General features: G+C 36.1%; 2 long non-coding RNA genes across 28 annotated transcripts in view; one reads left to right on the forward strand and one right to left on the reverse strand.

Moving 5' to 3' along the window:
* The window catches only part of LOC112673615 (uncharacterized), a 297,501-nt gene that overhangs the window by 47,162 nt on the left and 225,344 nt on the right, over nt 1-24,995 (forward strand). The gene's annotated exons all lie outside the window — the stretch shown is intronic.
* LOC112673616 (uncharacterized) overlaps nt 1-24,995 on the reverse strand; it is a 208,325-nt gene that overhangs the window by 39,173 nt on the left and 144,157 nt on the right. The gene's annotated exons all lie outside the window — the stretch shown is intronic.

The following is a 24,995-nucleotide window of genomic DNA, read 5'->3' on the forward strand; positions in this document are numbered from 1 at the left end:
GATCACACCCTAGGCCAAAGACAGATGCTCAACTGCTGAGCCACCCAGGTGCCCTGGCACCTTAAATCTTAATGCTTATGTCATTCAGTTATTCATCTCTGGATAGGCTAGTTTTCAGGAATAATTTACTTGATAGTTATTGTTTCATCTCTATGTTTTATTCTAATTTCTCTTTCAGAGATTTCTTTTATCACATGTTGTAACTGCTACATATGTCAAATTTTGTGTCTTTTGGTCATATTCTCTTTCTCTGTAACACACACACACACACACATAGACTTGCTGAAATTTATTTTTCTTCTATAAAATTAGATTTTCTTTGAATGTTCTTTGTCCATGCATCATTTAATTTTTCCTTTCTTTTCCTTTTTTTAATAAAAATATTATCTTTCTTAGGTAGTCATATATTACACTTGCTTTCTTTTAATATTTTCAGCAACCAAACATCCCACATATGCCAGTTTTTGTTTGTCTGTCTTGGATTCAAATAGTCTTTCTGATACTGGAATAACTGTACATCTGTTAAGCTATGGTTGTGATGAATTTATAACTGGTTCAGGTTTGTCTGCTTCAATTGGGTGTTGAAAGGGCTTAAATAAAAACTAGTGGTCTCTTATTTTTAAATTTTTTAAAATTTATTTTTAGTTATTTATTCATTTATTTTTAGAGATTTTATTTATTTATTCATGAGAGACACACAGAGAGAGGTAGAGACAAGCAGAGGGAAAGGCAAGCTCCCAATGCAGGACTTGATCCCAGGACCCCAGGATCATGACCTGAGCCAAAAGCAGATGCTCAGCCACTGAGCCACCCAGACATCCCTATTTATTTATTTTTTAAGTAAGCTTTACACCCAATGTGAGGCTTGAACTCATGATCATGAGATTAAGAGTTGCATGCCACACCCATTGAGACAGCCAGGTACCCCCTTCTTACTAACTGTAAAGACTATATTAGTATAATTTTTATTTTACTTTTTAAAAAGATTTATTAATTTATTAGAGAGAGAGAGAGAGAATGGAGGGGAGGGGCAGAGGGAGAGAATCCCAAGCAGACTCCCCACTGAGTGTGGAGCCCATGGTGGGGCTTGATCTCATGCCCCTGAGATCATGACCTTAACCAACTGAGCCACCCAGGTGCCTCTATTTTTAAATCTATGTTTCATTTCTATCTCTTGTTTCATATACTATCCTTATTTTCTTCTTTTCTTCTTTACTACCAATTTCAGATCACTTGTTATATATCATACATCTTTGAAGATATCTTGGTGTTGCACCTTGTGGAAAGATAGCAATTTCCTTTTGCTTTGGAGAAAATTATATCTCCTAAATTTCTGCATATGAAAATGAAGCCAATTAGTCATGGTACCCATTTTTGCAATGCCACATTAAATAGATTCATTTAGCCCACAATATGGAAGTGTCTGGGCAGTGTCTACATCACTGCTCTTTTGCCACACAATGTTGCATAGCAATCTACCCCCTAAAATTAGTGGCTCAAAACACCCACCTTTTATTATTTCATAAATGCTTGGGTCAGCTGGGTGGTTCTCATGATCTGGGCTGGTTTTATCTAATCTTGTCTGGGCTCACTCATGCCTCTGCATTCATATAGTAGGCTGGCTGGATTACTAACACAGGATGTGGCAGATTGTAACTAGAAAAAGAGTCACATATATTCATTTATGTTTCTGTGTATTTTATTTAAAATCACAAAAATGAAGAGCTCATTCTTTTTTGTTGTTTGTTTTGTTTTTGAAGAGCTCATTCTTTAGAGAAATTATTGTTCTTTCCATATTTTAAGTATGAAAACCATATAGAAACAGGTCTGGTATGGAATAATAGTGAAATGAAAAAGGAAAATCAGAAGGAAAATGTTAACATTGATAATGCAAAAGCATGAACAAAGCACAAACTTCCCATTATTTATCTTCTCTAAACTCCTTTCATCAAGGCAAAAAAGAAACAAATTTGACATGTTCCTTTGATATCCTTGCAGTTCCTCTGTTATTGCTTTTTTTTTTTTTTTTTTTCTTGGTTGATACCAGCTAAGAGACAACAGAAAGGAAAGAAGTTGTTAAAAAAAAAAAAAAAAAAAAAAGCTGGGGGAGTTTCATCCCTCACACAAAACTAGGTTGACAAATGAAACCAATGCTATAGATGGCCCAACAGAAAAGTCATAAAGTAAAATAAAATTAAAAATAAAAAGCCCCCCCAAAATTAAAAAAAATAAAAAATAAAAAAAAATAAAAAGCCCCAAGTTCTATGCATTCATTGGTCAAAGAAAACCAATGTAAAGCAATAACTTAGTATCTAAGTGGCATATGTATTTGTTTTCATTGCCAGCATTTTTACATGTGGTAGAAAGGAAGCCAATTTTTAATTAGGATGTTAGTTGTAAAGTTTGTTTGGGGCTTGTCTTCATTCTGCCCTGGCCTATTTATTTTATTAGTTGCATATTACTGTTCATGCAGAGATACATGAAAGGAAAAAGAAGGCAAAGATTTTCCAATCAGCCATTGTAGAAGCTGCCCAGCCATAAAACCAACAAAATGAACATTGCCTCCATGGCAGCCATCATCTTCCAAAGCCCCTCAAGGAGTGAGAAAGCCTTGCCTGATCATTAACTGAGTAAAAGGGACCATATTTTCTTTCATCTTCAAATGAAGTGGAGAAATGCTTATCTATGTACACCTGCAACTGAGTGAATTTTGATTTTTCTCATAATCCCTGCTAAAAGTAAAATCAGGACAAAAAATATAGAGAATGGTGATGTGTGCATTTGGAAATGAAGACATTTCTTTTTTCCCCCCCATGAGTTCTATATCCAAAAGTAGAAGGACAGAGAAGAGAAATATCCCTCTGGAAACTTAAACACAGGGAGATTTTTCAAGATCTTTTTAGAATTGCACCCAAATGGCTTTTTTCCATCTCTCCTTCTGAATGAGCTCTAGCCATGTACTTATACAAAATCTTTTCAGATATGAGTGCCAACATGTTTCACAAGAGATAATCTCTTTTAAAATACGTCGAAGGCAAAGATGAGAGGCAAAATGATTGGCATATTATTTGGAATGTCTAAAGAGTCTATTAAGTAAACATCATTTGAATTCTCATGAAGAGTTTAATTAATATCAGTATAACAATTTGGTTTTCATATGTATGTGGCTCACTGTGAGAACTTGATTTAGGATTCTTTGGATTTAAATTGGATTCTACAGAAGAGGCCAGTTTCTTATTTTTCTTAGATTTCATCCTCTCTACCCCTGCACACTTTCAGTGTTTGCTGTGGATTACCTAAGGCTTAGAAGCAAGGGTTTGTCTCTTTGAACACTCTGCCTAAAATTATCATCATTAGACATATGTTGCTTGTCTGTTAGATGAGTCTCAGCGCTAGGACATATAAAATGATAAGATTTAAGTGCCCAAAGAGTTCACATTGTGTAATTAATTCTTTGCCCAGAGCTTATTTACTACATAAATTATTTTTTCATGATGAAAGGAAAAAATATGATAGGTATACTCCTTTAAGGATGGAAGAGTGGCCAGAGACTTACTTGGGCAGAAGTTATCTACTTTGGGTATGAAATACAAACTTTCAGAGGAAAGAACAATTGAGTTGTTCTTACTAAAGAAGAGACTGTCAAACATAACCAACTTGAATCCTCAAACAAGGACTACAAAAATAAGTGTCTTGTAAGGCATTATTTAGCCCATAGTCTTTCATACAGGAAGATACTAATGTAATGTATTCATTCTCAATTATTTAGTAAATGAGTGCCTGTTATTCTAAGGGCATAGAGAAGAAAGAGGGCCTAGTTACACAGCTTATAGAATAACTAAAATTCATTCAGCTATCCACTCATCCATCTATCCTCTTTTTCAAAATAATTACTGGGGGATCCCTGGGTGGCTCAACGGTTTAGCGCTGCCTTCGGCCTGGGGTGTGATCCTGGAGTCCCGGGATCGAATCCCATATTGGGCTCCTTGCATGGAGCCTGCTTCTTCCTCTGCCTGTGTCTCTGCCTCTCTCTCTCTCTCTCTCTGTGTCTCTCATAAATAAATAAAATCTAAAAAAACAAAAACAAAAACAAAATAATTACTGAATATCTACTACAAAGAATGATGCTTTTTTCCCTGAAGAGAATAAATTCTCTAAAAGCTAAAAACAAAACAGGTGTATTAACCTGGGTAAGAGAGAAGTTGGCTTATCAGGTGTAAGCTACACACTAGAAAATAAAATAATACTTGTTTACAAAAACTCAGTGCATTCTAGTGTGATTACAATGCTAGAAATCTGAAGATTAGTAGCAAGCTAAATGTTTTATAATAAATAATGCAGGATCTCTGTTTTTAAGTATAATTGACTCACAGGTATACAACATGATGATTCAACAAGTTTATTCCTTATGTTCATGGCAAGTGTAGCTACCATCTGTCATTATACAACTCTATTACCATCATGCAGAATCTTAATATGATAGTTTAAGGAATTAGCATGTAGAACTAGTAGAGGATGAAAAATGTTTGAACACAGGCATGAGATAAACTGTTATTTGGGTTTTAGAGGTCTTTCTGCATCAGCTTATGGAATATGAATTGAAACTAAAAAAGTGAAAACCAAAGCAGAGTAATCATTATGGTGACATGAATGGATAAGGTAAAAGGGCCAGGGCTAGGAAAGTGGCAGTTGGAATTCAAAGGATGAGAAGAGAGAATGAATAGGAAAGATCTTTAGTATGTTAATTTAAGTGACTGAAAATATGGGTGATGAAAAGGCAAGAGTCAGAGATGTCTCTCAATGCCATTTGTGAGGATGGAAGGGTTTATAAGGGACAAATATTTAAAATCATGACATACAAGCTTATTATATTTTTATATAAGATACCAAGTAATCAGAAAGTCATGGCCCAAATTAAGGGATATGTTCATCACTATATTAATATCTTTAATAGAAAGATAAACTTTTCTTCAGAAGTTTATCATGGAGATGATTTTTTTTTCTATGTGTGTTTGTGTATGCATGTACTTCCTTTAACTCATTGGTCTTCTTTAGCCAGGTGTTTATTTAAATTTTTTTACTCATTTATTAACTGGGTTGTTTTCTTACTGTTGATTTTTAAGAGTTCTTTGTATATTTTGGATACAAGTCCTTATCAGATATGTTTGGCAAATGTTTACTACCAATTTGTGGTTTGGCTTTTCATTCTTAGTATCTTTTACAAAGCAGAGGTTTAAAATTTGAATTTTAACTTTTCAAATTTTACCAATTTTGAACTTATATTTTAACAAATTTAAGCAATTCTTTTTTTTCATGGATCATAGTTTTGGTGTATCTAAAATCTCACTGCCAAACTTAATGTCATCCCAATTTTTTTCCTATATAATCTTCTAGAAGCTTTTGTAATTTTGCGTTCTATATTGAGACTTGTAATCTTTTTTGAGTCAATGTTTGTGAAAGGTATAAAGTCAGTGTCTAGATTTATTTATTTATTTATTTATTTATTTATTTATTTATTTTTGCAAGTGGACATCCTGTCATTCTGGCAACAGTGTTTAAAAAGACTGTCCTCTCTCCATTGAATTGTCTTTGCTTCTTTGTCAAAGATAATTTGACCATTTTTCTGTGGTTGTATCAGGACTGCATTCAGTTCCATTGATTTATCTGTCTATTCTTTTACCAATATCATGTTGTCTTTATTAATGTAACTTTATAATATGTCTTGAATTCAGGAGATTTCCATCCTACAAATTTGTTCTTCAGGGTTGTGTGGGCCATTCTGGATTTTGGTGTCTGTTTTTGTTTTGTTTTGTTTTTTAACTTTTCATATAAATTTTATTTAATTTATTTTTTATTTATTAATATTTTTGAGAGAGAGAGAGAGCATGCACCCTAGCTGGGGGTGGGGGTGTGGTGGGAGGAGGAACAGAAAAAGGAGAGAGAGAGAGAACCTTAAGCAGGCTCCATGCTCAGCATGGAGCCTGATGCAGGGCTTAATCTCACAACCCTGAGATCATGAGCCAAAATCAAGAGTAGGACACTCAACTGAGCCACCCAAGTGCCTCTACTTTTCATATAAATTTTATAATCAATTTGTCAATATCTGCAATGTAATATATATGTATGTATAGTACATATTTTGTTAGATTTATTTAAAGTACCCACCTATTTTTTTGGTGCTAATGAAAGTGGTATTGTGTTTTTAATGTCAAATTCCACTCGTTAATTTCTGGTGCATAGAAAAGCAATTGGCTTTTGTAATTTACCTTATATCTAGCAACTGTGCTTTAACTGCTTATTGGCTCCCAGAAATTTTTTGTCAATTCTTTGAGATTTTTGCATAGATTGTCATGCTGTCTGTAAAGAAAGTTTTACCCCTTTCTTCAAAATCTGTAAACTTTTATTTCCTTTTCTAGTCTTAATGTGTTAACTAGAATATCTACTATAATATCAATTAGGAGTGGTAAGAGGGATACATTTGTCTTGTTCCTGATCTTAGTGAGGAGGCATTCAGTTTCTCATTATTGTGTATGATGTTCACTGTAAGTTTTTTTCTAGATAATTTTATCAACTTGAGAAAGCTGTCTTCTGCATTAGTCAGAAATTTTCAGAGAAACATAACCAATGGATCTGTATATAGAAAAGGAAAGATTTATTGTAAAGGTTTGCTTCACATGATTTTGGAGGCTGGCAAGTCTAAAATCTGACAGGATGGTCCAGCAGTCTGGAGACTCGTTGTTGCAGTTTGATCCTGAAGGATGTCTGCTACAGAATTCCCTCTTGCTTGGGGAAAGCGAGACTTTTGTTCATTGAAGGCCTTCAAGTGATTGGATGAGGCTCATCTACATATTGGAGAGTGATCTCAAAGCCCACTGATTTTAATGTTAATCTCACACAAAACTACCCTCACAGAAACTTTCAGAATAATGTTGACCACATATCTGGGCACCAAGGCCCAGCTAAATTGACACATAAAATTAATTATCACAAGTCTACCCTTGTCAACCTGGCACTTAAATGCATATCCTTAAACCACACTTAAGCTCCAAATAAAGACAATAACAAGGTCATATTTCTACCTAATATGATACACCTGCCATGCACATAACAGAAAATACATTAACCCTTTCCTCAAAAGATGAAGCAATGTCTTTGCTGATATTTACTTTTCTCCTTGACATTCTCTAACTAAATATTATAAATTGAATACTATGACTTAAGTTAATAATACTTGAATACTATGGTATAAGTCAAGCATTTATGTTACAAAATATGTGGATAAGAAAGGGAAAAAAACAAAAATATTATATACACACACAAACATATTCATAAGAGATAAAAATAGGAAATATTCATGAAAATCTCCTTTGTTTCTATAACCACTAACACAGTTGTAGATGGTATTTATAACTGTATTCTTTTCCTACTCATTTCATATTCTCTTTGTTCTTGGCAAGCATCTCAGCCAACCCTAGCTCTTTACTTGATAAGGCAACCAAAATCTTCATTCCTGAAGGATCTGGTTCATTAGTAGTCCTGCCTGGATTGAAGCATTGTAGTTTTCCATTGACCTGAATGACAGAGTATAGTAATGTAAGAGACAACATAAAAGATCTCCTGTATTCCACATACACTCTTTCTTAGGTCCACTGTTGAGTAGTAGTCCAATTTCCTTTTGGTACTCAAGATCAGTCATGACAGTTAGCACAGCAATTCCCTTCTGTTTTTATTGATTAAAGACAAGAGGAACCCAAAGTGGATAGACAACAGTCTTAAGTTCACAGGAATTACTGTTGTGTATCTAGGAAGACTATTTCTCCTTTTAGAACAATGATCTTTAGGCCACCAGAATATAAAGTTGAAGGAATGGAAGCAAAATTATGTTGGCGGGTTGCTTGGTATAATAGTAAGTGGTGCTTCTACTTGTCCACCTCTTGATTCCTGAACACATGAATTCTGGCCTATAGAGAAGAATACTGAATGCTGATTCTCTCTCTCTCTCTCTCTCACACACACACACACACACATACACTCACAGATGAGTACCAGTAAAGTGAAATCTGAAAAAAAAAGTCAATAGATTTTATCAATATTAATTTCCTGGTTGCAATACTATACTAAAGTATAGCAAAATGTTAGTATAGCCCATGTTGGGCTCTCTGCTCAGTGGAGAGTCTGCTTCTTTTTCTTCCTCTGCCACCTATTTGGCACTGGAATAGTCTTCAAAAGGTCATTCCATCATTCTTTCAAGCCAGCTATTTAAAGACAGTAGAGGTCAAGGTGAGACCAGTGAATTTCATAAGCACAGGCCCACTGCCACTTTTTTCTTTTTTTGCAGTGAAATCAGTTCCTTCATCAGAAACAATGCTATATGGAATACCATAGTGGTAGACAAAACATTCCATAAATCCGTGGGTGGTGGTTTTGGCAGAACCACTGCAGTCAGGGAATCCACATCCAGAATAAGTGTCTATTTCAGTAAGAACAAAGCACTTCTCCTTTGACAGAAGTGGCCTAAGGTAATCAACCAGCCACCGGGGAACTGGCTGATCAACAGAAAGAGTGGTGGCATATTAGAGACTCAGTGTTGGTCTCTGCAACTGACAGATTGGGCACTCACCAGCACCTATAGCCAGATCAGCCTTAATGAGTGGAAGTCCATGTTACTGAGCACACATATAATCTCCATCTCTGTCTTTGGCTATATTGCTCATGAGTCTGTAGGGCAATGACAAGAGTGGCTGGAGAAAGAGGCTAACTGATACCCACAAAATAAGCCATCCTACTCACTTGATTATTAAAATCTTCCTCTGCTAAAGGTCACCTTTTAGTGGGCATTGTCATGGGACACAAACATCTTCACATTTTTTGCCCACTTAGAGGATTCTATCTAAATAACTGTTCCTCAGACTTTCTTGTCACCAATTTCCTAATCATGTTCATTACAAATCCCTGACTATCATGCCAAACCATTGGTCGCTGTCTATGAATCAATATATAATCATATATTTTGCCATTTCTCTGGCTAAGCAAGTTTAAAAACCCATTGTACTTCTTGAAGTTCTGCCCAGTGGGAGGATTTCCCTTCACTATTGTCCTTCAGAGAGGTATCAGAAAGATGTTGTGGTGCCATAGCTTTCTGGTGGTGCTGGTCTATCATGCAGAACCATCTGTAAACCATGCTAGACTTTTCTCTTCCTCTGAAAACTTACCCAGAGGTGCAGACTGGAGACAGAAGGCCACTTCTTCATGCAGCTTACTTAGCTTTAGGCATACTGGGGTCAGATCTTGTATATAGCACTTCCATTTGATGATAGAATGCTGCTGTACACTCACAACTTTATGACTTAGTTATCAGATAACACCAAGTTAATGATGGGTAGTACAGTTTTCAGGGTAACTTGGTGGCCTGTGGTTCAGTGTGTAGGACCTACTAAGACCAAAATCTGTTTCTCAAAAGGAGAGTGGTTATCTTTAGAGAATGGCATGGCTTTCCTCCAAATATTAAGGTCTTATGCTCTGATTCGCCTATAGGGACCTGTTAAAGTCTCCAAACATCTCTCAGGCAGTTATGCTTCAAGTATCATTGGATCTGCTGGATCATATGGCCCAAGTGGCAGAACTTGGAGTTGTGACTTCTCTTGTTCTGCATATGCCTCAAATTTGTCGTTTTTTGGGTCAGTCAGTAAATGTACCTTAGTATCAGATCCAAATGAATAATATGTTTCTTCTAAAATTCAAAGAGGCCCAACAAGTCATGTGCCTTTGTTGTTGTTGTTGTTGTTATAGGAGGGCAGATGCAACAATTTATCTTTTACCTTAGAAGGAATTTCTTGTCATGCCCCACACCAATGGACCCCTAAAAAATAAAACTGAAGTAGAAGGCTTTTGATCTTTTTTATTTTTTAATTTATTTATGATAGTCACACAGAGAGAGAGAGAGAGAGAGAGAGAGGCAGAGACACAGGCAGAGGGAGAAGCAGGCTCCATGCACCAGGAGCCCGACTTGGGATTCGATCCCGGGTCTCCAGGATCATGCCCTGGGCCAAAGGCAGGCGCCAAACCACTGCACCACCCAGGGATCCCAGAAGGCTTTTGAATTTTAGTTGAATTTTTCTTCTTTAGCCTATTGATGTGATGGGATTTTTGAATGTTGATATACTTTGCATACTTGGGACAAATTCAACTTGATCATAGCATACAATTATTTTTATATGTTGTTGAATTCAATTTGCCAATATTTTGTTGAGAATTTTTGCATTTATAGACATAAAAGATATTGGTTTGTAATTTTCTTATTTGTAGTCTATGAATGGTTTTGGTGTTTGGGTAATGCTAACCTCATAGATGAGTTAGGAAGTATTCCCTCTGTTCCTATTTTTCTGGAAGAAATTGTAGGAAATTGGTGTACTTTCTTCTTTAAATGTTTAGTAGAATTTACCAATGAACTCAACTGGCCTTGGTGCCTTTTGTTATAAAAGCTATTCTTCTTCTTCTTCTTCTTCTTCTTATTATTATTATTATTATTTAAAGATTCTATTTATTTATTTATTTGAGAGAGAGAGAATCTGAAACAGACTCCTCATTGAGCATAGAGCCTGACATGGGGCTTGACCCCACAACCATGAGATCATGACCTGAGCTGAAACCAAGAGTTGGAGGCTTACCTGACTGAGCCAAAAAGATTATTACTAATTCAATATATTTAATAAATATGAAGCTATTCAGAGTATCTATTTTTTCTTGTGTGAGTTTTGGTAGATTGTGTCTTACTAGGAATTAATCAAAATGGTGGGCATACAGGTTTTCATAATATTCCTTTGTAATCCTTTTATCTGACAAAAACTTGTATCTGGAATATAAAAGTAATTCTCAAAACTAAGAAGTAGGGGTATTTGGGTGGCTCAGTTGATTAAGCATCTGTCTTCAACACAGGTTATGACCTTGGGATCCTGGAATCAAGCCCCATGTTGGGCTCTCTGCTCAGTGGAGAGTCTGCTTCTTTTTCTTCCTCTGTGCACACACACTCACTCTCTTTCTTCTCTCTCTCAAGTAAATAAAATCTTAAAAAAAAAAAAACTTAAGAAGTAAAAACAAAACCAGAAAATCCATTTAGAAAATGGGCAAAAGACATGAAAACCAGACATTTCACCAAAAAAGAATACACAGAATACAAATAAGCACACAAGAAGATGTTGCACATCATTAGCCATTAGGGAAATTCAGTTTAATACCACAGTGTGATATTACTATACACTTATCAAAATGGATAAAATGAGGAAAAGTAGTAAAACCAAATGCTGGCAAGGATGCAGAGAAACTAGATCACATATACATAACTGGTGAGAACGGAAAATGATACAGCTATCTTTGAAAAGATGTATCATTTTCTAACCAAACTAGCCATACATTTACTATACTACCCAGCAATTGCACTCTTGGGCTTTTATTTCAGGAATAAAAACTTATATTCATATAACAACCTGTACATAAATGTGTTCATACCGGTTTTATTCTAAATAGTCACAAACTGGAAGCTCAAATGCTCTTCAACATGTGAATGGTTAAACAAAATGTGGTACATTCATACCATAGAATACTATTAAAAATTAAAAAAGAATCAAACTCTTAATACATGTGACAACTTGATTGGATCACCAGGGAATTACAATGACTAGAAAAAGTCAATCTCAAATTGTTACATATTGTATGATCCCAGTTACATAGCATTCTTGAAATAACAAAATTCCAGAGATGGAGAATATAGTAATGGTTGCCAAGGGTTAGTGAGAAGGAAGGGTCAGGAGATGGCTATGGATTTAAGAGTGCAGCATGAGGGACCCTTAAGCTGGAACTCTGGTGGTTATGCCAAATGTTGACATGTGATAAAACTGCATAGATATTCTCTCTCTCTCTTTCTTTCCTTCTCTCTCTCTCTCTCTCACACACACACACACACACACACACACACACACACACACATACACTCACAGATGAGTACCAGTAAAGTGAAATCTGAAAAAAAAGTCAATAGATTTTATCAATATTAATTTCCTGGTTGCAATACTATACTAAAGTATAGCAAAATGTTAGCCTTGGGGAAAATTAGGTAAAGGTTACATACATTCCCTGTAGTATTTCTTTTTTCTTTTTAAAGATTTATTTATTTGTTTGTTTATTTATTTATTTATTTATTTATTTATTTATTTATTTATTTATCTGAGAAAGAGAGAGAGCTGGTGGGCTGGTGGGGGGAGGGGCAGAGGGAGACGGAGAGAGAGAATCCTTAAGCAGACACCCCACTGTGTCTGGGTGTAGAGCTTGGTATGAGCTTTGATCTCACCATCTTGAGATCATGACCCGAGCTGAAATCAAGAGTTAGCTGCTTGGCTCACTGAGCCACGCAGGAGCCCCGATCTCTATAGCATTTCTTAAACTGCATGTGAATCTACAATTATCTCATATATTCACATAATATATAATACAATGCAGCCTTAAAAAGAGAGAGCAAAATTCTGATACATGCTACAACAAGGGTGAACTTTGAACGTATTAGGCAGAATAAAATAAAACAGACACAAAGGGACAAATATATGATTCCACTATATGAAGTAACTAGAAGAGTGAAATTAATAGACACAAAAAGTAGAGTAGTGGTTCCTGGGGGCTGGGAAGAAGAGGTAATGAGGAGTTATTACTTAATGGACACAGAGCTTTAGTTTGGGATGGCAAAAAAAGTTCTGGAGATGGATGGTAGTTATTGTGACACAACTATGTGAATGTACTTAATACCACTAAGTAGTAAACTTTAAAAAAATTATTTTAAAATGGAAAATTTTATGTTTTGTACATTTTATAACAATAAAAAGCTAAAATTATCTCAAAATAAAGTTTAATAAGGCAGGAGAAGGGAAGGACCAGAGACAATGTTTAAAGCATTGAAATATTACTCATATATAATAATTTCATTAGAGGAAGAATAGCATCTGTGAAGTCTATGTCCTAGACTTAAGGCAAGGGAATTGCCTTAAGATTGACAAAGGAAATTGCCACAGAATTTCACAGGGAAAGATAAACTGGTGAGTTTAACTCATACTTGAACTGTCAGCTCAGGACTGGTTGGTTGTGGTGGAGCTTGGGGCTGGATGGCTGCGGAGTCCCAATCCACTGTGTTTTAGGAAGTCCACTTATATTAGCCCAAATTTCTTATGGGGGTCCAGACCTTGGACAGTTTGCTCCCAGTATGTTTTTACACTGATCATAATTAACTCTTTTTAAGTAGTTTCTCTTGTTACTTTCTCCTATAGGCTTAGAAGCTCTCACAGGGTTACTTAGGGTCCTACATGGCTCAGTGAAAATGTCCTTTATCACAATTTTCAGTCATCAAAGTTTAGGAGAAATTCCCCTTAAGCAGCTTCCCATAGTTAGGGTTTAGCATAGAATCACCAGGGGAACTACACAAAGTACTAATAACTGGCTCTCATCCCTAAAATTTCTGGTTTAAATGGTTTGGGAAATGGTCTAGACCTTGGGATTTTTAAAAGCTCCCTAAGGGATTTCATTTTTCTCTGTGCATCACTTGAGAATTACTGGTTGATAAAGAAGATGGTGGGAGCAGAGCAAGGGAAGCAGAAGATGGTTGCACTAGAAAACAGATAACTCTTGTGTGATATTTCAGCAAAAAAAAAAAAAAAAAAAAAAAGGACATTTTCCCTACTTGGCAAAAAACTCCACACCCCTCATCAATCCATTTCCTTTTTTTTTTTTTTTTTTTTTAGGATTTTATTTATTTACTTGAGAGAGAAAGAGAGATGAGAGGAGGGGCAGAGGGAGAAACAGACTCCATGTTGACCAGGGAGCCCTACATGGGGCTTGATCCCAGGACTTCGGGATCATGACCTGAGCCAAAGGCAGATACTTATCTAAGCCATCCAAGGCACCCCTCACCAATCCATTCCAAAGGCTTAAAAACCCCATGGAACAGTTAAGTTTCCTTGTAATGAACTTAATAGTTTTGTATTAGAGCTAAAGCTTCTTCCCTCTTAGCACCAGAGATAATGGAGAATAGCTGGCCACCATCCTTCTCTTTCCCATTAGCCAGTAGACAAATACAACAACACAGTTCTCCGTGTGTATTATACTGAATAAAAATATACAGAGAAAGCTGATGAATTCTCTTTCCTAATCAACAAATTTATCAGTTTGTTTAAACTCCTAGAAGTGTGATCCCTTCATAGGAGCAGTATAAGTTAATTGCATTTTCATGTTAAAACAGCATCAATAGGGACACCTGGGCAGCTCAGTGGTTGAGCGTCTGCCTTGGCTCAGGGCACAGTCAGGTGTTCTGAGATCAAGTCCCTCATGGGGTTCCCTGCAGGGAGGCTGCTTCTCCCTCTGTCTATCTCTCTCCCTTCTCTCTGTCTCTCATGAATAAATAAAATCTTAAAAAAAAACAAACAAAACACTAGCATCGGTAGTAGGGCAAAACAAAAGAGACTGCCTTTTTTTTTTTTTTAACTTTTTTATTTATTTATGATAGTCACAGAGAGAGAGAGAGAGAGAGAGAGAGAGAGGGGCAGAGACATAGGCAGAGGGAGAAGCAGGCTCCATGCACCGGGAGCCCGATGTGGGATTCGATACCCGGTCTCCAGGATCGCGCCCTGGGCCAAAGGCAGGCGCCAAACCGCTGCGCCACCCAGGGATCCCCATTTTTTTTTTTTAACTTTTTTATTTATTTATGATAGTCACGGAGAGAGGTGTTTTTTTTTTTTTTTTTTTTTTTTTTTTTTTTTTTGAGAGAGAGAGAGAAGAGAGCCTGTGCAAGCAGGGGTGGGAGGGAGAGAATATTAAACATGCTCTACAATCAGTCCAGAGGCTGACTTGGGGCTCAGTCCCATGACCCTGAGATCATGACCTGAGCCAAAATCAAGAGTCTGATCCTTAACTGACTGAGCCACCCTAGCGCTGTGGAGGGTGCTTTTTTAAATATCCTGTGGTGTGGATGTAGCAGGAGAGAATTCTTACTAAAACAACTAAATGGGGGGTGTTTTTAACACATTGTCTTGGAACTATGCAAACTTCTCAACAGCCACGCTATGCCCATGGTTTGTTGCTCAGTTCCCACTGGATTCAGGGTGAGTTACATTACACCATCTTCCTCATCCAAGTACTTGTATTGTCTTTCTCAGGTACATTAACAAACACCAGATTCTCACATTGCTCCAAATAACATCTGCCTACAAAATGAGGTTTGGCTTGATTTTAAGTTTAGGCAGAAAACCAATGATAGCTGTTCCTTCATCTTTTCATGTAACACAAAGCTACTGAGCCTCTATTTCGTGTTGGGTATGATGAGAGATCTTGTTATTAAAACAGTAAACAAGACTGGCAGGGTGTTAAGCAGGCAGAGAGAATCCACAGATATGGAGCTTGGGATCCACAGCCAGTCTTCTTGGTTCTGTATCCAGATTCTACATAAACTGTAACTTCTGTGGGACTCAGAATATCATAATTGTATAATAAAATTAGTGGAATAATGGGTTCTTCATAAGGAGATTAATTAGGAAGAGAGAAATGGAATAATAAATAATGATAGACATGAAGAGGTTAGTACTATACTTGTCATGTTATCTTATTATCTGTATTATTGCTTTAGTGTCTCTATTTATTATGGCCAAAATAAATACAATTAGCCATTAACAGAAACTAATATCATTGGTAGTGAACCGAAAGTCCTTTGATTTTTCAGTGAAGATGTGGATTTTAAAATTTTTATTTTTAAGGGGATAAAAGGTGGCTTCTCATAGTGTAGCATGTTGCCATCAAAATGATCATCAAAAAACAGTATTTATAAGACCTGGAGGTTTTTGTATTTGGACTTCTGCACAAGTGGCCATATATTTAATAGCTCAGATTTAATTTATCTGACAGAGAATGGAAAGGTTCAACTAGACTTGGCTTACTCCTAGACACAGAGGTACTTTTGTAGACTTCACTCTTTTTTATGTTCACAATCAGCATCCACAACCCCAGCTATGCATGTGGCAAATGGCTACTTACATCTTCAGTCAGAGAAAATGAATGCAGTCTCTCAGCCCTTAAAAGCTATACTGAGAGCTCAGTGTTTGTGTCTGTGTTGAGATATGTGAGGACAAGATGAGCAGTTCACCTTCTGTCATCTATTCACTGAGAGGCATGAAGGCCGAGTGTGAAAATGTTGGCCATGAAGTAGAGGAATGGTTGTAGAGGAGACAAATAGCCCTGAAGAAACCCGATACCAGTCTCAGCTCTACTACTAACTAGCTGTGTGAAATGGGGCAGGCGATTTAGTGTATTTGAGGCTCATCTATAAAAAGAAGAGATTACACTTCTTTCTAGATCTCAGTCTGTGTTTCCTTTAGACTTGGAATTTATAGTTTGTGGAAGACTGGACCATGGTTTAACTAAGGAGGAAATTTTATTCTAGGTATAAAAACAAGACCTGAAACAGGATTAACACATTATAAATACATTGCAGAAGATTCAAGGCTTCTAATCATCATCACTCAAGATTTTTCAGTAATGGTGTTTTAAGAAAGACCAAGGCAGATGCAAGATTTCATAAGTTTCAAATATATAAATATATACCCTGTGTTATATCTTGTAATCTCTATAGACTAAATACAGCTGTAAGCAAATATAGAATGTTCATTAGTTATAAGAAGCTCTGAAATAGACGATTAGTTTTTTAAATATTTTATTTATATATTTTAGAGAGAAAGAGATGCTTGTGCACATGTGCATGAGCAGGGAAAGGAGCAAAGGGGGAGTGAGAGGGAAAGGGAGAGAATCTCAAGCAGACTCTGCACTGAGCAGGGAGCCTGATGCAGGGTGCCATCCCACGATCCTGAGGTCGTGACCTGAGCTGAAACCAAGAGTTGGGCATGTAACCAACTGAGCCACCCAGGGGTCCTGAAATAGATAATCAGCTTTTAGTTGGCCAATGATCCTTGTTGTATACCCATAATTATTAATCTATTTTTAAGAAAAGGATTCTTTAAAAAGGGATATCTCTCAATGCAGATTCCCAATATATCCTATGGTTTCCATTAAGCAATTTCATTGAGTAGTTTATAATTGTTTCATTTTGTTAGAGCCCAACTTCTATAGCCATAAAAATCTCTCTGACAAGTGTGCTTTCTACTACAGTCATTCTATGTAAACAGAATGGACCTCCATGCAAAATTTGGTTCACATGCTGAGACTAATACTACCACAATAGCAAGAGGTATGAAAATGTTTACTGCTTATGTAATGATTATTTTGGGGAGATACAGAATGGGCCTCTCAAGCAGTCCAAACATGGCTTGAAAAAGCAAGGAAAGGCTGGTGGAGTTTTTATGGTGCTAGTGGGTGGGGTCAAGGTGAGGTTTCTAATGTGTAGCTAGGGTTTGTGTACACTAAATCTCCCACTGGTGCCAAAAGAAGGGATATCCAGATTTTTTTAGCTTCCCCAAACATGGGAGATAAGGGGAAAAGAGTGGTGTGAGGCTTAAAATTTATCAGCAGTCAAATATTTAAAAAGTCACTCTTTTTTTTTTCATTTTCCATATAATTAATTTCTACTGAATTTTTAAAAAGATAGAACGTTCATCAGGTTCACTTAAATTGTCAAATGAGGGCAGCCCAGGTGGCTCAGCAGTTTAGCACTCCTTCGGCCCAGGACTTGATCTTGGAGACCCGGGATCAAGTCCCACGTCGGGCTCCCTACTTGGAGCCTGCTTCTCCCTCTGCCTGTCTCTGCCTGTCTCTCTCTCTCATTCTCTCCGTATCTCTCATGAATGAATAAATAAAATCTTTAAAAAAAAAGAATCTAAAAAATTATCAAATGATGTGTTCAAATATTTTAAAAATATGATTGGGCTTTTGTTTTATTGCTAAAATTTTGCATTCTTCAATCGTGTCAATTGTGAGTGATTTTTTTTTTAATTTTACAAAGATGCTACTTCCTCAGACTAGTTTTGCCCTGCTTCTTCCCCAAGCTGTTTAGGCTGATGACATATTAAGGCAAAATCATTGAGGATGCACAAAGCTGCATCAATATTCATGTATCTCATGTAGAATGAAGCCTAAGTTATGGAAAGGAACAAAAATAATTGGCATTTCACATGCCTCTTTCCCTCTTGAACCTCTAGGAACCTCTTTCTCTGTAGTCCTATGACAGGATAAAATTAATTCTCTTTTTCCTTTTGGCTCTTTTATGATGTGATACAAATTGCTAAAGCATCTTTAACCACCTATAGAGTGTTTCTTTTTACTAATTGGAAGCATTGTTTCAAATAAAATACATCTTCGAAAGAAACTCCTTGGGGATCCCTGGGTGGCTCTGCAGTTTAGCACCTGCCTTCAGCCCAGGGCGTGATACTGGAGTCCCCGGGATAGAGGCCTGCATCGGGCTCTCTGCGTGGAGCCTGCTTCTCCTTCTGTCTGTGTCTCTGCCTCTCTCTCTCTCTCTCTCTGTGTCTCTCGTGAATAAAATAAATAAATAAAAATTTTAAAAAAAGAAACTCCTTGCTGTTTCTATTATTTCAGTGTTACTTTATGCACAAATTCTTTGTTACCCTATTGGGTGAAAGTCAATTCAGCCAAAGAGTTGGAAAGCATGTTTTCTATGAGCCTAAAAGCATGAATGTTTTCATGGTGCAATTGTTTCTAGAATAAGAGTTCAAAGCTTTTTAGAGGCAAGCAATCCTAATTCTTTCAACTCTTACAATTGATGTCAATAAGGAATTACAGAAAGATGTCCAATAAGATATTTGATGACAATTGATAACAAAAGAAAGGAAATAAAAATAAAAGGGGTTCACTTGAATTACAGAGAGACTTAGAGTGCCTGGGTGGCTCAGTCAGTTAAGAATCCAACTCTTGGGATGCCTGGGTGGCTCAGCAGTTGGGTGTCTGCCTTTGGCTCAGGGTGTGATCCTGGGATCTAGGATTGAGTCCTGCATCAGGCTCCTTGCAAGGAGCCTGCTTCTCCCTCTGCCTGTATCTCTGCCTCTCTCTCTCTCTCTCTCTCTGTCTCTCAATTTTTTTAAATTTATTTGTTTATTCATGAGAGACACACACAGAGAGAGGCAAGACACACAGAGCTTATGTCTCTCTCTCTGTGTGTGTGTCTCTAATAAATAAATAAATAAATAAAATTTTTAAAGAGTATTTCTTGGTTCACCTCTCTCTTTTCCCCTTTGCTCATTTATTCCTTAAATTCCACATATAAGTGAAATCATATGGTATTTGCCTTTCTCTGACTTATTTCTCTTAGCATTATACTCTCTAACTCCATCCACGTTGTTGCAAATGACAAGATTTCATTCTTTTTGATGGCTTAGCAATATTCCATAGTGTATATATCTCACATCTTTCTTTATCCATTCATTAGTTGATGGATATCAGGGCTGTTTCCATAATTTGGCTATTATAGATAATTATGTTATAATCATCAGGGTGCATGTATTCCCTTGAATTATAATTTGTGTATTCTTTGGGTAAATGCCTAGCAGTGCAACTGCTGGATCATAGGGTAGTTCTATCTTAAGCTTTTAAAGGAACCTCCATATTGTTTTCTAGATTGGCTACACAAGTTTGCATTCCCACCGACAGTGCAAGAGGGCTCTGCTTTCTCTACATCCTCACCAACACCTGTTGTTTTTCATGTTGTTGATTTTTGTAAGAGTGATTCAATATTCACAAATCAATCAACATGATACACTACATTAATAAAAGAAAAAAATGTGATCATCTCATTAGATACAAAAAAAGCATTTGGCAAAGTATAACATCCATTCATGATAAAAACCCTCAACAAGGAAGTTTCAGAGGGAACAAAAATGCAACATAATGAAGGTCATATATGAAAAACCCAGAGCTAGTATCATTTTCAATGGCAGAAAACTGAAAGCTTTTCCTCTACAGTCAGGAACAAGTCATGAACATCCACACTCACCATTGTTATCTATCATAGTATCAGAAGTCCTAGCCACAGCAATCAGAAAACAAAAAGAAATAAAAGGCATCCAAATCAGCAAGGAAGATGTCAAACGTTCATTATTTGCCAATGCCATGAAACTCCATATAGAAAACCCAAAGACCTCACCAAAAAATTCCTACAACTGATGTACAAATTCAGTAAAGTCACAGAATACCTAATGGTATTTAAAAGGGGGCAAATAATATGAGGGATGCTAGAAAAAAAGAATATAAAGTTTCCAATAACATTGATAGGTAACACTCTGTCTATATTGGTACATTCAGATTTATGTATCATAATATTTATGGTTTTGTATAAGCTGTGCTTTTATACAATTTCAGTAAGGTTTACCAACATTTTGCTACTTTGTATATGCTTCATTTGTTTTAAGATGTTTAAAAGCAGTTGAAGAGCCTATCAATTGACATTTCTAAATTTCTAAATTTATTACACATACAAGTCTTAGTTAAGTGCTTTGGATGGTTTTCCTTCTTTGACTTTACTGTTATGTTTTTAACATTTGAGAAAGTAATATAAATTATATTTGTAATTTGGTCTGAAATGTCTGAAATGTTTGAAATGCTCAAAAATGGTTTGAAATGTCTAAAATATATTATTAGGTAAATATTGCTACACATTTTCAGGCTATTTAATAGGATAAATGAATTGACTGAACTAGTGAAAATAATTATTTTCTATTAATTAATTAATTTGAGAAAGCATGTGAGCAGGGGGAGGGGTAGAATGAGAGGGAGAGAGAATCTCAAGAAGACTCCCTTCTGAGTGTGGAGCCTGAGTAGGAGCTGGATCTTATGACCTGACCCAAAATCATGAGTCCAACACTTACCCAACTGAGCCACCCAGGGCACCCCTGAATGTAATTGTTTTCTTAAGAACAAAAATATATGTTTTAATTATGGGCTTAAGAAAACTACATTTCATATTTAAATTTTAGCAAATGGATATTTATTAAAACACAGTAACTATAGGTATATTTTCTAATCTCAAAAATCCTCTTATGAGATTTTAATTCCAATTGTTGATTGATACCAAGTCACCTCACCTTTGTGCTTTCACAGAATTCTATACATTCTTCCTTATGCCAGATTTCATCTCTCCCCAGTTGGCTATAATCTCCCGAGGACATTCTCCAGGAATCCAGCTCAGTGTTAGGAATACCACAGGCTTCTTTCATTCCTCTGAAATTTCCTTTGTCAAAATTACTCAACAAGATAAATGTTGCCAAATTCAATGATTGATTTCAGTCTAAATTTACTTGAATTCTCAGTATAGATTACTCCAGTTGTTCACTCATCTTCTTTAAACACTATCAGCACACCATACTCTCTTATTTTCCTTCTTTCCTCAATGGTCACTCCTTATTTCCCAGAGCTGAATTGTCATCCTCTCCCAGATCTCTAAATGTTGGAGTTCTCCAGGGCTCACTCTTATGGCACTTCTCTTCAATGTTATTAATCCATGTCTTATGGCCATATATTCTAATTAGACATTTAGAATGCTCAAACTTGTGTCTCTAACCTGGACACCTTTCTATTTATCTTCTTTACCTGGATGTCTAATGAGAATATCAAAAATAAGATGCCCAAGTAGAAATCTTGTTCACCTACCCACCCAAGACAAGTCTCCCTAATTTCTCTATGCTACCAGATAGGGACTATTCTTCTAGTTTCCTAGGTCAAAGAAGACCATCTTGATTCCTCACTTTCTCTACAACACATGTGAAATTGAAAAGTAAGTCCTGCCTGTTCTATCTTCAAAGCAAATCTCAAATCCCACCATTTCTCTCTTCCTCTCAGATACTAATGATTAGAACCATATAAATAATCCCCACAATTGTATTTCTGACCAGCTTCTTCTATTCTCACAAAGCGTTCAGATAAATCTTTTCAGTAAGTAAATCAGATCATATCTAGATGAATTGGATCCATGGGCCTAAAATCCTCTGAATACTACTAGTAGAAATTGCTGGATGAGTAATCAAGTACTATATGCAAGAATAAAAAGTCTTTATCACGTCATATACATGCTCACATTTGGTCTATAATTGCCTCTCAAACTTTATCTATTGCTCGTTACCTTTGGCCATTCTGCTTCAGGAACACTGGCTTTCTTACTATTCCTCCTTCAAAGAAAACTTCTTCCTGCCTCCCATCATCACATTTGTTTTTCCCTCTCTGGTTTGTGCCATCCTGTTGGATCCCTTTAGTGTAAGTAACCATTTTTAGTACTATTATTAAATTAAATCTTCCAGTGGATAGAGCCTTATAATTTCTCACATATATCAGTACCTGACATTTATTAATTTATTTATTATCTGTGCTCCCCAACAACAGTGTGAGCTACAGGAAAACAGGGAATTCTTCTTTTATGTTAACTTTTATATCCTCAGGAGCCTCATCCTGCTTGGCATTTAATTTGCTCAAGAAAATATCTGCTGAATATCAAGCAGATTTTGGTAGAAAACATGATAGGTATAATTAAAAGAGAAAATTAAAATAATTTCAAAGATGGATTTATGTCACTCTTTGAATAGACTCTTTAGTAGGCTATGAGCTATAATTTTCCTAAAGGGTTAAACAGTAAGGAAATAGAGTATGCATTATCTGTCCTTGGTCATCAGTTCAAAGTTCTGAAATTCTTTTCTATTAATCAGTGTGTAATAATACTTCTAGCGGCCATTTACTGAATATGTTGTGTGTGTCAAATGTGGTTCTACAGTATGTACATAAATTGTCTTTATTTAATCCTCAAAAAAACCATATGATCTATATATTCTTGTTTTCATTTTGTTGATGAGGAATGGGAACCTTAAAGAGATTAAGTAACTTTTCTTTTTTTTTTTTTGATTAAGTAACTTTTCAATTACCATAGTTATGTCTGATTTTGAACCCAGATCTCCTAACTATAGTGCCCAGGACCTTTGGACTTCATTTCCCAATATTTCAAGGAGCTAAGAGAATGTCATGTAAAGTTCAAATCAAGCATTGTCTAATAGAAATATAATGTAAGCTATACATGTAATTTTAAATGCTTTAACAGATCTAAATGTGAGACAAGATTCCATCAAAATCCTAGAGAAGAATACACCCTTTTTGAACTCGGCCACAGTAACTTCTTGCAAGATACATCCACGAAGGCAAAAGAAACAAAAGCAAAAATGAACTATTGGGACTTCATCAAGATAAGAAGCTTTTGCACAGCAAAGGATACAGTCAACAAAACTAAAAGACAACCTACAGAATGGGAGAAGATATTTGCAAATGACATATCAGATAAAGGGCTAGTTTCCAAGATCTATAAAGAACTTATTAAACTCAACAGCAAAGAAACAATCCAATCATGAAATGGGCAAAAGACATGAACAGAAATCTCACAGAGGAAGACATAGACATGGCCAACATGCACATGAGAAAATGCTCTGCATCACTTGCCATCAGGGAAATACAAATCAAAACCACAATGAGATACCACCTCACACCAGTGAGAATGGGGAAAATTAACAAGGCAGGAAACCACAAATGTTGGAGAGGATGCGGAGAAAAGGGAACCCTCTTGCACTGTTGGTGGGAATGTGAACTGGTGCAGCCACTCTGGAAAACTGTGTGGAGGTTCCTCAAAGAGTTAAAAATAGACCTGCCCTACGACCCAGCAATTGCACTGTTGGGGATTTACCCCAAAGATACAGATGCAATGAAACGCAGGGACACCTGCACCCCGATGTTTATAGCAGCAATGGCCACAATAGCCAAGCTGTGGAAGGAGCCTCGGTGTCCATCGAAAGATGAATGGATAAAGAAGATGTGGTTTATGTATACAATGGAATATTACTCAGCCATTAGAAATGACAAATTCCCACCATTTGTTTCAACGTGGATGGAACTGGAGGGTATTATGCTGAGTGAAATAAGTCAATCGGAGAAGGACAAACATTATATGTTCTCATTCATTTGGGGAATATAAATAATAGCGAAAGGGAATATAAGGGAAGGGAGAAGAAATGTGTGGGAAATATCAGAAAGGGAGACAGAACGTAAAGACTGCTAACTCTGGGAAACGAACTAGGGGTGGTGGAAGGGGAGGAGGCCGGGGGGTGGGAGTGAATGGGTGACGGGCACTGGGGGTTATTCTGTATGTTGGTAAATTGAACACCAATAAAAAATAAATTAAAAAAAGATAAATTTAAAAATAAAACTAATTTTAAAAATATATTTCATTTAACTCAGCATATAAAAATATCATTTCAGCATATAATAGACATAGAAATTAATGAACGTGTTTTGTATTCCTTGCCTCATGCTAAGTTTTAAAAATCTGGTTTGTATTTTATATTTATAGCATATCTCAATTTGATCAGCCATATTTCAATAGCTGCTAGTAATTAGTGGCTACTGTACTGAACAATGCAAAACTCTCCATTTAATTAGATAAAGTATATTTCCTAGCTATCTTCACTTTCTCTATTACCTGAAGTGCCCTGAATAGATCTGTTTTAAATGTTTATTGTTAAAAGGATATGATAAATACAAAAAAGTTGCATGTTCAACCTAGTTGAAAACTTTAGTTATCCAATTTCTAGAATAGAGATTAAGGGGAAATATCTTAATTTTAAAGATACCTGATAGCTGTATGATCAACTGCCTGTGTAGCAGGTAATTATGTTAGATGGCTGTGTTTTTATTTCAGTTGAACCTAAGGTAGGAATATGATATTCAATAATTTTGAGCAAGCATTTCTAATATTCAACTCACCATGTCATAATCTGACAGAAGAAGAGTTATGCTTCAGACTCAGATCAACGTATAAGGCTCATTAGCTAATACACAATACAACCCAATAGGAAAAGAAATGGTGCATACCAAGATCAAAATTGTTGTAGGCAACATCCACCAAGAACTACTAAAATTAGTGGGCACAAACAGAATATTTAAGAAACAATATATTGATAATAGTCTTAAAGTATCTCCTTAGA

The sequence above is a fragment of the Canis lupus genome, chromosome 24 (genome assembly GCF_003254725.2).
Source record: "Canis lupus dingo isolate Sandy chromosome 24, ASM325472v2, whole genome shotgun sequence".
Classification (NCBI taxonomy): Eukaryota; Metazoa; Chordata; class Mammalia; order Carnivora; family Canidae; genus Canis; species Canis lupus.